The 15,322-nt window shown below is 39.5% G+C and overlaps 1 long non-coding RNA gene across 3 annotated transcripts; it reads right to left on the reverse strand.

The window, feature by feature from the left end:
* Positions 1-5,559: 5,559 nt before the first annotated feature.
* On the reverse strand, positions 5,560-14,863 carry LOC128089334 (uncharacterized). Of its 3 annotated transcripts, XR_008210487.1 has the most exons (4): positions 14,692-14,863; positions 12,814-12,941; positions 11,813-11,898; positions 5,560-6,261 (listed from the first exon to the last, which is right to left on the reverse strand). It is a non-coding gene; the product is annotated as an uncharacterized LOC128089334 (long non-coding RNA). The 3 variants fall into 3 exon arrangements; XR_008210486.1 differs by lacking the exon at positions 5,560-6,261 and having other exon boundaries at positions 11,239-11,898; XR_008210488.1 differs by lacking the exons at positions 5,560-6,261; positions 14,692-14,863 and adding an exon at positions 13,669-14,165 and having other exon boundaries at positions 11,239-11,898.
* Positions 14,864-15,322: the final 459 nt, after the last annotated feature.

A 15,322-nucleotide genomic window follows, 5' to 3' on the forward strand; every position in this document is an offset into this window, starting at 1 on the left:
ACATTTTCTAATCACCAGGCAAATTTCCCATCTGTAGCAGAATTGTAGCTTGTTTATTCAGTTTGATGCATTTTAGAAGAAGAAAAAAAAAAATAAAAAAAAATCACCTTTGGACTTCATCCAGATAAATCTTCTTTTTCTTTTGCAGCTTGGTTTTTATGACTTGAGATGCTTCCTAGTTATCATTCTGAGCATTCCCACATTGTAAGAGTCCTGATATCCTAAAGGACGGCTTAGTATGTTTCCACTGTACCATATAACAAGTTGGGCACTACCAGAATCCTAACAGTGATATCCTGCATTTTCTTACTAACTCTGAAATCTTGAATTTTAATGGAGAATGCCAAATCCACACAGTGCTAGTGTTTAAGATGAAACATGCTGTTTAAGGTTGAGAAAGGCTTTCTGATGATGGTTGTATACCTTTCGAAGCTCCCACAGAATGATAGAGAAGAGCTCTCTAAAAGGCTTGGTTACTGGTTGCACTGTGCGGGGTCACTTTTCAACAGGCAGTGTCAAGAGAAAATGTGACCACCATGTAAGGTAGTTAATCTTATCACTTTCCCAGTTTTGGAAGACATAGGATAGACAGAATGATGCTGACTTTTGAATTATGTAGGTTGAGAGGAAATGGAGGTGTCGAGAAAATTGATTGCTACATGATTGGATACAAGTTTTTTAAGTATCTATCAGTCAATCACTATACTCTGCAGTTGCTATAATCTAAACGCTACTTTCAAATGTGGTCTGTACAACTGTTCCTCTCCCTAAAGGCATAGGCAGTAGGCATGTGAGAAGAAACCCACAACTTTTACAAAACAACTTTGTTGAAATACCATGTTTGCACAGTGAATTGTGCCCTCAAAAATGCGACGATGCATCATCTAGTTATATATTTCATGAACACACACTTTTCAAAGGTTTGTTTTATTACTTAGCATAGCCTGGTGAATATTTTGTTTTCTCTTCACCATTCAGAGAATAGTCCTCTGAATAGGATACATCCTTAACGTCTTCCGTTGCATAAAGGAAGTTTAACTGCCCCTTAAATATGTCTATGCCACTTATCATTTCAAGAAATGGAAGAAAAGAAACTCTGCCATGGAGCATTATATTCGTTCCTTTTATTCAATCTCTGAGTTGGTCTGCAATCATCCACTGGACAAATATATTAAGGATGCTGGATTCAACAAACAGGAAGGACACAAGTTCAAACAGTGTTATGAACAAGGACAGTTAAGAGAGAAGTTGGCTAGGGACGCAAACGATGCGGGCTTAGTTCTGGAAGGACAGCTTGTGCTGCCCTTGTGAGAGAAATGCAGAGAGGAAAGAGACCGCCTCAGCAGCTGGAGATCACGAATTGGGGTATAACCCAATGTACCTGGATTGCACAGCTGATCTGGGACTACATTAAGCCTGTGTTGCATGAAGCATAGGTCTGAGGAGCCTAAAATGTGTTTCTGATAGCAACATTAGTAAAATATTAGAGCTGGAGAAGCTTCGGAGATCTTGCATTTTGGTATTTGTGTGCAGTGATGTCCAGGCTCACACTGTATTATGGCAGTATTATTAAACTTGCTAGCATTTGCTGATGGGTACTCCTGCCATGCAATTTCTTTACGTAACAGGAAGAGCTGTGTCTCTGAACCAAGGAGATTAGGAAGTTCTGCAGAGTCTTTGTACCAAGGAAACAGGAGGTCCTGCTTGGAATCAGTCACTGAGTATGTAACACACCTCTTCAAAACTTCTGCATGTGTAACACAAGTAATGCATATAAAATGAAGATCTTTTGTGTAAGCTATGCATGACAGGAGGATTACCCCCATACTGTTATTAAAGAATGTCTTCTTTCTAACACTCTAACTTCAGTCTTAGAGAGTTTCCTCTAGATCAGTCATCTTATGGTATCACATTTACAGGTCCGGAAGAGCCCAAGCACTACCTGCTCTATGACTTGGCCAGTAAGCAGCCAGGCAAAGGTAACAGGGTGGTTGAAAAAAATCTGCAGAGCAATCAAGGGACAAATAAATTGTAACAGTTCATGTGAAAAAAAATGGTTAAAAAATTATCTCAGTGCTCTAAGAAACATCACTTGTATCACAGTGGTTTCATTCTCTTCAGATCCAGACCATCCAGACCGAACTTAGTGCTACTGTAGGGCAATGTCTGAGTGAGAATAGCAGCTCCTGGCAGTGACTAATCCGCCAAGCCAGGCTCGGATGCAACAGCTAACATAACACATTTAACAAAATTGAAGCAGGCACAGAAAACTGTATAGACCAGAGAAATAGATTCCATATCATTACTAGTGCTAGCAGGATCAACTAGATTTTTTTTTTTCTTCTGAATTTGATGGGTTTGTTGTCTGTTTTCTTCTGAATTTGGGTACAAATTAGCAGAAAGTAATAGGAATTAACTGAAAATACCATGACAACCTAGACATCTGGCAAAGAGCTTCCGGAAGAAGTTCAACCGTCACCTGTTATCATCTGCAAATGTGCTCACTGTGAGCACTTCTTTTCTGCAGAAATGGATCGTAAAGAATGGATGGATGGATATTTGTAGTGGACCTCTCTAACCAACCAGATGGCTTTGGTGACAGGAGACTTCTCAGGCAGACTGTGACTGCAGCTTCTGAATGACATAAATCAAGCAGAGCTGCTGTGGGATTCTGATACCAATTCCAGACCTCACTGGTTACCATTTAGAGTAAGGATGAACCAGTGTTCAATTCACTGTGAGAATGCATCATGCTATGCACTGGAAAACTATATGGAGAAATGAGGAAGCCAAACAGACTTGAATTTGAGGTCCAAAGCATTTGATTGCTCATGTCTGTAGATAGCCTAAGAACACTTCCTAACCTGTCTGAAGAACTGAGAGAGAATCAGAATAAACCTGCTGCACATTTCTGCCGTCTCCTTGGTTTGGGCTGTGCCTCTCCTGCTGGGAAATCTAAACTGCATAATGTTTGGTGGTGATATGTTGTTACTTAAAGAGATCAAGCATGGAAAAGATGGTTGGGGAGGACTGTTCCATTTTTTTCTTTAGTATGCTTTTCACATCCTTTGTACAAATAGCAAATGGCGGGGGGGGAAGGGGAGGTGTCAGAGAAAGATTTGCTATTACAGGCTGACTGGATAATGTTTGCCAGCAGAAGGAAGGAAAAATAGTAAAAAGTTGGCCTGAAGAGTGTGCTTTCCCTCCTGATGCAGGTGCAACTTAGGAAGCAAATATAGAAAATATATTTCACTATATGGCAAAAAAGAACTCAGAAGCAGTAAAAGTTTGTCTGGAGTGCAAATATTCCTCCATTTGATCAAGGTATGACAAGCAACAAAGAAAGAATAGGATAACTTTAATCTACATATACATCTATTTAGAGGTGACATTTTTAAACGATACTCATACCACAGATGGCTCTTGATTTGTACCACAAACGGAATCATCTTGCAGACCCAGTGGTATATGAGGCTGACTTTGTAAGGTATGCTCTCATAAGCAATTCAGCTCTGTTTACAAAATAGATTTCATTTCCATGCAAACAAATCCACAAACAACCCTACAGTATTGTTAGGCTAGGATGATGTAAGAGAAACTATTTCATATTGAGCATGTCAATGTTCAGTGTTGTGTTAAAGTGATATAAAATATTCAGCTCAACATGGTTGAAAAGTGGCTTGACAAACCTCACTCCAGCCTCAATTCTTTGTTTTCTCCAGGAACCTCCATGTAATGTGTTTACTGTGAGCAAAGAAAATTAGGATGATACAGTGAGAGCATCAAATTTATCTGGAAATACTTACGTTAGCATGAGGGAACACCTCTTCTCCTCCCTTGAACAGCTTGCCTTGATTCTCAGCTTGGCATTTTAACAATGGGCAGAATTGCATTTGGTGTATTGCACCTTGTGGGATTAAAGCAAGTCTAAAGAAAACTGCTACACAGCATCTGTCATCTTTCAAGCAGATTGTCAACAAGGGCAGTGGGAAGGGAAGAAGGGGAAACTTCGTGGGGATGTTTAAAACCCTCCAGATAAACTGTCGCTTTGAGCCTTGACAGCTCAAGAACTTGACACATGTGTCTGTTCCCCGGAGGCTGTCCCCTCTACACTTGGCAAGCTGCTCACGGCTGCTGAGCTGTGACGCCACGGTGCTTGCCTGACCTGACATAATGGGCAGCTATTTACTGCAAACAAGGTAGATGGGAGAACATAGACTTAAATGATGCTCTAGTGTAAGAAGAAATTCACTAGGGTATCCAACAAGCCAGTCAATCTTGAGGGTTTTTTCTTCCTTTCTTTATTTCTTTATTTCTTTCTTACTTTCTTTCTTTCTTTGTTGTGTTTTTTTTGTTGTTGTTTTGTTTTGTTTTTGTTTTTCTCTTTTTTTCCTCCTTTCTCTCCCCTTTTTTTCTGGGATCATTTATTCCTTCCCTAAGGAACAGGTGACAGTAGCATAGCACTAAGCCTTTGCTCCATAGATCAATAGAGAGGGTTAAGGAAAAAATTGCAGGACAGTAAACAGAAAGAGAAAATGAAATTTGAATAACAACACCAACAGTTTGTTGTGCTCGTTTTTCATCTGTTAGTGTGAAAAGTAACTGCGCCAGACCCTGGAGAGTCTGCAAGAGTGCTGTCAGCTTCATTCCAACATGAAAGCACAATCACACTCAATTGGTAAGAGCAGGTGTCAGAAGCTAGAGTGAACCACACAAATGCTGTGTCTATTACATGAATCCAACTGCATCTGTGTCAAATATTTCTCGTATAACACATTTTCATTCACCTGTGAATGCTTTAAGGGGGATGTGCCCCCCAGTTCTGCCTCCTGCTGTGGCAAGCACAGCAGCAAGTTCAGAAGATGAGTTTTTGTTTTAGCATGCCAGCTGCATAGTACAGGCATCATTCTCCATTGATGTAAAACACTAACAGCATTGATCCAATATGCTGGTTTAAATCAGCTGAAAAAGTCATCCTGCTTGGCAAATGCAAGCGTACGCACACACACTGTGATTGCACAAAGCTTATGCGTGTGTGGCATTTTCATATGTTCAACAAAAGCTGAGGTGTAAGGGCTCTACATTTCCAAACCCTTCTGTGTTTTTATTGTGTTACTAAGTTTTGCTATTCAGCTTGAATGTCCTTGAATGTATAGAGTAAGTAGAAAGGCGACAAGAGCGCTGTACAAAAAAACATTATTTCATTTATTCACTAAAAAAGTTTCTGATTTTGTAATCAATATTTGCAACTGCTTGCATTCATATGAAACCCACTGTCTCTATGATACTTGCCTGAACATCGATTGATGAAGTTCTCAACAAAATGCAAAATCTTACACTTTAAGCATGCTCATTTCAGAAGAATTATCTAAGACATATCATAAGGCTCCGGAGAGACCTTCCAGTGGCCTTCCAGTACTTGAAGAGAGCATATAAACAAGAGGGGGAATGGCTGTTTACAGGGGTGGATAGTGATAGGGCAAGGGAAAATGGTTTTAAACTGAGACAGGGGAGGTTTAGGTTATTTATTAGGAGGAGGCTTTTCATACAGAGGATGGTGATGCACTGGAACAGGCTGCCCAAGGAGGCTGTGGATGCCCCATCCCTGGAGGCATTCAAGGCCAGGCTGGATGTGGCTCTGGGCAGCCTGGTCTGCTGGTTGGTGACCTGCACATAGCAGGGGGTTGAAACTAGCTGAGCTTTGTGGTCCTTTCCAACCCAGGCCATTCTATGATTCTATGATAAATAATATACACCTACAACAGTCTCTTCATGCACATGACCACCTGTACATGCTACTAGTTAAACTATTGTTTGCTTCCCTGATGCACTTTTCAGACCAAGACTCCTTTGAAGCCTTACTAAAACCCTCAGCTAGTGTGCATAATTTAGATACTAATTACAACTACGAAAAGATACTGCTTCCTGATGAATTCTATTAAATAAGACTAATTACACAGGCATTTCACTAATGGTTACATTTAAAAAGAGAGCTCCCACACCATTTACTTTGGGAGAATTAACCCTCAGACTTCATTCAGCAGAGCTGCAGATGGGAAACTGCAGAAGTGTTGCATGGTGGCTTCTTTCAGTAACCTGGAGATAAGTCTTAGGGCACTACTGATACAACAGCAGTTGACATACAGTTGTTCCAGCCTTCTCTGTCTTGATATAAACCATCCATTCACTGTACACCATGATTTCAGCAAGAATGAGTTAGGATCCCAGGGTATCTTAAGAAAAAATTTCCTTATCAAAGACCTAAGAGGAGAAACACAAAGTATTGAGAGTTCATTTGGCATGTGCACTTTCATGTACATGTAGATAAAGCAAAACAAAATTACAGTTATACGTAGACTTGTACTATCTAGCACGTTAACTAATATGTACCATAGTTTATCTGCATATTGTTATGACATAGGTAATTATAGACATCTAAAGGATGTGTTAGACAATTCAAAATTTAGGATTTGGAAACAAAAGAATTTTATCAGTAGTCAACAGTTTTATCAGCTACTGAAAAGCATGTATGTTATGAGTAAGTAGTAAGGGATCAGTATCACTGTGAGTTCATATTTTGAAGAAAATTCAATTCCTCAGTTCACACACAAGCCCCTTCTACACTGAGTTACACCCCCTTCTGCCACTATTTTTGTTGCTTTTGTTACGATACAGCAGAAGCATGCACTGAAAGCCATTTGGGTAAAAGCCATGTTTGTGCATGTCTTCACAAAGCACTTGGTATACTTCAAGAAGAATGGTAATTAGCAATGCATGGATTTTTTCAGTGGATGTTGAGTTGAATGATGAGCGATATCACACATTAGTGATCTTTACTAAAGGCATCACAGTATCACAGTTCCCACAGATGATTGATTACGAAATACTATGGCAAATGCTCTACCTTGAATGAATTCAGTCTCCGTTTCATTTTTGTTCCTCTCTTTTTTCTTTTTCTTGCATAAAGATTTTTTTTTTTTTTTTAATCTTTGGACTTAAGTAATTACTGTGCAGACAAGAGAAGAATAACTCAAGCAAAAATGTTGTCATGAAGTTTAAGTTAGGATGGTCGTAACCCAAACAAGAAATCCACTATTTACCTTCAGTTTTATTGTATTTTGTTTGAAAACTAAGCCCATTTTCCTCCAAGATAGCTGACCCACAGCTCTCAGGCTATACTGGATTTTATCTTCCCATCACAGAGGAGTATTTGAAAATTCAAAATGAAGGACAGAAAGAACGCTAATTACAGACTCACCCACTGTTGCCAAAGTTTCCCACACTGTCATAATTACTTTGAGAGAGTTAAGCAGAAAATTGAAAACATCTGCAGAGGGAAATGCCTGTACATTTGTTTCACAGTTTGTACACACTGTGCAGTTATTTCAGTTTCAGGAATGACTGGAAATAGTTTTCTCTGTTCATAAAAGGGCTGTACAGAACAAAATTCTCCTGCTAGAAATTGAACAAAACACTCACTGACAGAATTTTTCTGAGACACAAGGCTATTCTCCTGCTTCATGTCCTGACACAACATGACGGAAGCATAATCTGAAATATGTATCATCAAATTTTGAATGATAACAGCATTAATAAGGTCAGTGTTAAAGTAACACCAAGAATGGATCTAAAGGGGAAAAAAAATGTTGTAAAACTCATTTCCCCAGTGTATGTCCGAATTATCTTTTCTATATAGGTCTTTATCTTTGGAGACCTGCACTGCAGGACCTCAAGGGGGCTTATCAGAAAGCACTGCCTGTTTCATTGCACCTTAGAGTAAATCCAGAATTCCAGCTGTGTGCTGTTGGTATTTTCAGTCAGAAGAAAATCCTTGGCTTTATCTGCACATTTTGGAAGCTGCCTACTAATTTACTAAAACAGTGATACACTAATGCCCTGGTAGAATCCACCACTTGTAGTAACAGTAGGTTTCAGAGGACAGAGCTACACTGGCTCTGGAAGAAATGAGTCATCTGTTTGATTCAGCAGTGTATTGGATATACTGTCCTTCAAAATTCATCTACTCCATGTCACATTCCACTTCAACATGGAGAATAATTTAAGCAATCTTAGGCATTGCAGGGCCATGTCTGAATATTCACCAAAACATTTCCATGGAATTCAAATGCTTTCCATTAATCTGATGTCAGAATTGGAAGTCCCAATAGCTCTTTTTTTTTTTTTTTTTTTAACCAGGAGAATATTTCAACTTTCATGTCTTTCTTCAAGATTAATAAGTTTTGGCTTTCTCACAATTTATGAGTTCATGCATGGGCAATACAATTTCATTTTCACAGATGTGACAAATTTTCTTCAGCGAGTTTCTAAGCTTAAGCCTATGTTTCAGTATTTTGTTGTATGGGGGCAGCCCTTGGTGTCGTCAAGAGGCACTGGATGACATACGTCTTCTCTAATCCCCGTGATGTCCAATTTTCACTTGACCATGCTGTTCTAAGGAGTGTTTGATATTCTTTTTATAGAGAGGAGGATTTGCTGGGGAACTGAAACATTTCAGGAGTCCTTGGATCCCAATTAATAGCCTCACCACATCCTTGGGCAAGGAAAGTCATGATGTCTTACTGTTCCTGCAAGGTGGTGCTAATCAAAATAGGCTAAGCCCATGAAATCCAAAATCAGGCAAAACACTATCACATCCAGAAGATAAAGCCAAAGACTCAACAAGAACTGTATTTCATCTGCTTATACTAAGGGTAAATCCAAAGGGCATCCTCTTCTCTTACACAGATGACTTTCTGTTCTCTGCCACCTCCACTCTATTCTTGCTGAAGTGTGACGTCTTTATCAGTCTTGCTTGACCTTAACCCTCCTAATCAAAGACAAGTTTTCCTTTCCATAGGTATGCAAATATGTCATGGTTGTACCAAGAGTTTGCAGTGCTCAGAAGACAGCTCTGGCTTCCAGTTGTTGCAGCTTGGTTGATTCTATCACCAGCAACAGGGCTTCTCTTCCCCACCTTTCCCTCTCCTTGAGGTGGAAAAAGGTACAGAGGAAGCAACCAAGATAAGGAGGGATACCTAATTTACTACAAATGATAAAAGAATGTAAGACACTATGATACAAAAAGGAGTTCCAGATAACAAATCATACAAATGGGTGAAAGAAGAGTTCAGATAATGTTGCTTGCTATGCTAATGGAAACAGACGAGGGGTTTTCTTCCCCATCAGTGTGCTATTCTACATCTTTTACCTGGAATTGGACATCACATGGGGAGTATTGGAGACTTCAGGGTCTGCAGTTTGTCTCTTTTCAGTGTACCTTCCTCTAGGTACACTGAAAGCTGCAACACATGTAAGCTGACACTTCTGACCCCAGAATTACACTTCCCTGGCACTGTGCTTCAGCACTAAAACAGCTTGCCACATGATGTCATGATATGGAATACTGATAAAACCGGTACACCAATAAAGTGTAGTAATTGCAGCTCTCTCTTTCATAGTTGCTGACATTCTTCAAGGAGGAATGCATATCTTACTGACTCTTTATGTCCCGTCAGCTTGTACAAACTTCTAATTCATCCAGTAATATCCAGTCTATTATTGACTTGTGAGTCTATAAATTACAGCAGTCTAATACTGTGGAGCACCCACAGGTGCGTGTTGATGGATCTCCACTTTTCTCCTGGGTAAAGTCTATCAACAGGTATCCAAGAAATCACTAGAAAGAATTTCTGAATTTCTGATTGAACAATTAACATAGGAAGATCATATACTTTGTTTTAGTATCTGCTTTTATTACCTACCATTCAATTTTCAAATGTTTCCCTTTATTTTTTTCCCCCGGGTCTGTCCTTGAAGGAGACCTGACTGTTTCACATGGTAGTGAAGCACACACATTACAATCAAGGCACATCATTGGTTTCACACACTGAGCACAGATATCAGGCACACTGATATGTCCAAGGGGAAGCCTAGAATCAAAGGGCAACAACGGCTTTTGTATTTTGAACTTTTCATGGGGATTTGTGAAAATCCAGGTAAAATAATTTACTGCTTTCAAATAAAGGAAGAGAGAAACCATGTATTTTCACATTTGCCAACAAAACTGCTGTTATTTATTGTATGTCTTAAGCCAGTAATAAGTAACAGGATCCAGAAAAAAAATGGTGGAATGTTTAAAGCCAGGTTTCTAGTTAGGGTTTTAACATATGAAATGCGTTAATTATCTCAACTTAGTAAACTGACTGTAGACAATGATTCAACAGAAGAATATGACTGGTTCAATGTTCACTCAATCTGTGTGTCTGCAGATGATATCTATGTTCCCCCTAGTGTTGGTTCACAAGCGTACTTCCATTTTTGTGTCAAGGCCTCTGGCTTTCTCCTTTAGTAGTCTAGACTCTCACAGACACCCCTTTTAGCTACTGCCATTTAATGAAAGACCAGCAGAAAGGAATTGACATTGGTGCCTTTTCAGATAAAATAAGATTTTAATTATGCAATTTATATACTGAGCGAGCTCCAGCGGTGACATTCTTTAGGAATTCAACTGATTAATATCTGTATTAAGGTCAGGCAACTGTATTCAGAGGGAAAGCTATACTTGTGATGCCAATTTCCCACTGTCTCTGGACTTGGTCAGCCGCACATAGGGGCTTCTCCTTCGTGCTGGAAGAACAGCGTCCTCTGTGGAAGGCCGTTGAGGAAGAATAGTAAGTGTTGCATGATTTTGTCTGGATCCTCACAGAAATGCATAGGGCAGTTAGTACATTGTACCTTGAGTCCAGGCATCACCTATGCATGCGCTCTACAGAGCTGGGAGCCAGCCAAATGGCTGGCTAACTGTGTGTGGGAACCAAATCTCATTTATCACCTCATTTAGGTCACCAAGCTCCTAACATGAGTTTGGAGGTACTTTAAATCTAGGGAAGAGCCAGAACAGTTTTAATGCCCTTTGAGCTGGTGCAAATATCTGGAACATATGGGAGAACTACAACAGCATGGGAAAAAGTGGACAGAAAAGCAAAGCTGGGTACAGAGGTGAACTGAGTCAAAGTCAGTCTAAAAGCAACATCCCTTGCTTGTTTTGTAGCAATATCTAGGTGTGAATGTTTAGTTTCATAAACACTGTCTGCAAGTGTTGAAACCTTCACCTTGAGCTCTCACTGGCTGCATTCCTACTGCTTACACAAAAGCAGAGTTTATGTTAATGCCTAGATCCTCCTTCCCCTCCCCCCCACCCCCCCAAAAAAAAGAAAGAAAAGTGTAGTGATCAGTATACATCATCTTTCCAACTGCCTTGTCACTACATCAATTAATACAATTGAGCAAAAAATGTCACAAGCCCGGTGGAAAAACCTTTACACAGCCTTTCAGGGGGAAGTTTACTTCCAGCTTTTTTCCCTTGCATTAGCTTCTGTCATCCACAAAACAACAGAACCCAGTGGTGTCAATTATATTTGATTGACTGAGTAAAGCACACACACAAATAAGCGAAAACAATGGACACAAAAATCTATATATGACTCCCCTTGTCAGTGAGAATGCCTGTCTTCTCCATTTTCATGCTGCACGGTGTCCTGCTGCTACAGGCTTAAATGTTTCCTTCAGCCCCCAAACTATCACCAATTAAGTTAGCAGGGTCTTCAAAGGTGTCAAATGACTCCCTGGGCAATTGGCTGTAACTGCTGTTCAATAAATGAGGTCTAATTTATCAGTTTAACTTCACTTTTAAAAACCTAATGTCTCCTGGTACTGTGTGCCTTTTGCCCACTCTGTGAAGAGACGCCTGCCATGTCGCATTTTGAAAGTTGTGTGAGCTCTTGTTAGCAATCAGATGTTCCGTCCATCATACCTTTTCTCTCCTTCTGAAAGAGGCATTTGAATAAAATATACTTGAGCAGTATGGACTTGAGTACGTTGTGCCTGAATAGAGGACCCCTAGAAAAACAAATGAAATGAATTAAGCATAACGTGGCATTGTTTTGGGTACAGAACAGTCTGATCACAGGTTAAAACAGTTTTTTACTTTGTCCTTTTGGCTCTGCATGAAAACAATCTTTCGAGGGCTTTTTTAAGTGTTTGAGATGCAGAAAATCTCTGGCCAGATTGGAAGATGCTTTTGCAGTGAATAGTCTTCAAGAAATAAGGTAGCCAGTAAGGCTCTAATAATAACAGGCACGGACCCCAAAGGCCATAATTAGTGTGTGCCACAGAAAGCATATGGATGAAACAGAGAGATGTGGAAAGGGCAGGGTGTAAAAGACTACAAAGATGTAGTGGATATAAACTCATGTTACAGAAAAGCAACACTTTTTTTCCACCATACAGTATGCTCTCAATACAGACAAAGCTCGTGGTAAAGCTGAAACCACAGTTTTCACACGTACAGCAGTAATAATGGAAATCTTGGTATCACATTTACACGTGGCAGCGTTAGTTGCACGTGTGGCTAATAAAGTGCTACTTTACTGTTTCAATTTTTTAAATATAGATACTAAACTGCTCAGTGAGACAAAGACTTTCCCAACTGTCTGTTTCAACATAATTTTTTTTTTTGCTTTTTTAATCAATACAGAGTTTGAAATCCACCGAACGACTCTCTTGCACCACACAACACCTGCACTCCACTGTCTACTGGTCATACTGTAGGTTGTGGATAATGCATTATTCACATTGTTTCCTTAGCTTGCATTGCTTCTGTTTTGATCCAAATACATCAGCAATACACCTAGTCTTAAGCTTAAAACTTTATTTTAAATAACTGTAGAATTTTAAGGTTGAGTTTAGTTGAGATTTGTAGAAATCATTGATATTTATCTAAAAGAGAGGAAATATTTTGGATTCCAAACTTACAAATGGCACAAGAAGAGATGGTCTGGCAAAAGCCAAGGACACTGCATTTCCATATTCAGAAAGGCGTCACCGTCAGAAGAGATCTCTGAAAGACCATCTCTTCAAACAAGAACACTGAGAAGGAGAGTCTGTGAGTGAAAGAATAACAGGAATACATAAACAGGATTATAGCAATTAAACATCCACACATAAAGAGCTATCTTTTCTAAATTCAGTCAAAAGAGAGTAGGAACTCTCTTCATCTTACGTACAGATAGCAGGGCTATAAGTAGAAAGGAATGACTTAGTAATGATGCTTTGTCTCAGAATACCTTTCTCAACGCTGCAGACTTCATTTACATTTAACAAACACAAAAGCCTAACATGTCCCTTACATCCTCATGAAGTCTTACTGAGTTTTTGTCAGTGTTGTTGTGCAATGTTTCTGTTAATTAAATCATCACTAGTTTGTCTTCTTATCTATGATTCATACCATGATCAGCTGCTCTTCCCCTCCCTGTCTCATTTTTAAGTATGAAGCTGCCCACTTGTAGCAAAGATTTTTACTAGTATCTGTATTATTAAGCTAGTCTTGTATGACTAAATTAATTTTGGCTCTATTACTGTAGCCTCAGGCTTGTCTGGTTTTTCCTGTAGAATGTCTGGAGTCCCTTCTGCACCTTGGACAAGTGTCATAAGTAACTGCTCTACCTTTAGTGAAGGATTGCTAAGAAATACCACTACCCATGGCAATCTTACAGAAAATTCACCTGCAACCTCAGAGCTGGTATTTAACCTCGTTCAAGAAGAACTTCCTACCATCTCATATTTTTGCAAGTTATTTACTAATGTCATAATTCTTATATTAAACTCTACCTTAGGTGGTAATTTTCCTTGTCAGTGTTTACCAACATTTCCATGAACTTCAGGAAGTTTTGTTTCATTTTCTCCACATGATCAGTTGCTGAAGAAATTTATTGAACCTGGTGAGAGTAAGTTGCTTGGGTCACTTATTTTCTGCTAGCAATAAACTACTTTTTATCAGCCTGCAAAGTTGGATATGGAATAACTGTTCTCCTATGAGCACTCACTGCTTGGCTTGCAAACTCATGTGCTATAGCTGTCATGGTTGTCAAATGGAGATGACTTGCTTCTTCTATTTTAAACTTGTATTGAACTGACAGAGTTAAATGTAAATTTGAGTGTTACTTCTTCCTTTGATATGATCACCTCACTCAATGTCACTTTGTATTGTGCAGATATCTCCATCTTAAACTTTGCTCTCAGTTGCAAGGAGAAATAAGGAAGACAAAATCCCCTTTAGTTTCACTGCATGGTGGTTCTTGGGTTGAGTGGAATGCAGCTGTCCCAAGAGGTTATCTCTGCAGAAGGAAATGTGACCCTCGGGTATCTAAAACAGGCAAATGTAGTTGTTTTCAGTATGAAGGCAGCGGCAGAACACAATCTAGATTTAGTTGCAAGCAAGCCCAGCAGTTTTGAGCTCTGTGCTGCATGGACTTGCCCTGTTAAAAAGGCAAGTTAATATATTCTGTAGCAGAAAGTGGATTTCTACTGTAAAGTAGTTTCAATTAAAACAAAACAAAACAAAACAGTCACACAGACCATTTCTGGGACTAAGAGGAAAGGTAGAAATGTCCTTGCATTGTATGTATCACCTCCATAAATAAGTGATCACCCAACAGCCTTATTGGTACTGTAAGGACCCTGCATGGTTGTTCCAGTTCCTGATTTGGGAAAGGAAACCATAAAGCTGAAACTGAGTAGCAGTTTATTTTTACACCATAAGCAAAGCACTCAGTTACAGAGTCAGGTGTATTGATCTGTGATTTGTTAAAAGATATTAAAGTGTAGCATGCACAGTAGTTTTTCATCTCTTACCTCTCTGCAGCTTAGAGAGGTGGCAGGCTGACTGCTCACTGCCTCCTGATTACTGTCTTCCTCTGAGCAAAGCCTGGCAGGCACCAGCAAGCATAGCTCTTCCTTGACCTTAGGAAGACAGGAAATGTTAGCATGTAACAGCCAACAGAGCAGAGATTTTAGGACCCTATCTACAAACATGACTTGTGACAGCTCAAAATAATGAAATCCAAAACAAAAACATTGGCTTCCTTTTTTTTTTTTTTTTTTTTTTTTTTTTTCTTGCCTGCTATCTTCCTACTCTCTGCTTAAGTTGTGTTAGTAGTCTGCTTTGCTTTGCTGATCATGCCACAGAGTCTCACATAATGTGAGGGTAATGTGCTCAGAGCAACAAAACCACTCCCTGGTCTGGGAGAAAATTGGAGAGGCAGGAGTACATGGTGAGCAGCAGTTCTTGATGGGGAACTAGAGCAACACATGGACCCCAGACCATAACAAAAGCCAATACAGTGGAGACTTTATGCCAGAAGTTCGAGATATCTCACTGATATTTCCAGTGACGCTGCCCAGAATGGGAGTGTTTCCCTTTGAAAAAAGATGCTATTTAGCACACATTTCAAAACAAACAAACAAATAAATAAATAGTAATGGT

Source organism: Tympanuchus pallidicinctus, unplaced genomic scaffold (assembly GCF_026119805.1).
Source record: "Tympanuchus pallidicinctus isolate F22 unplaced genomic scaffold, pur_lepc_1.0 scaffold4, whole genome shotgun sequence".
NCBI lineage: Eukaryota > Metazoa > Chordata > Aves > Galliformes > Phasianidae > Tympanuchus > Tympanuchus pallidicinctus.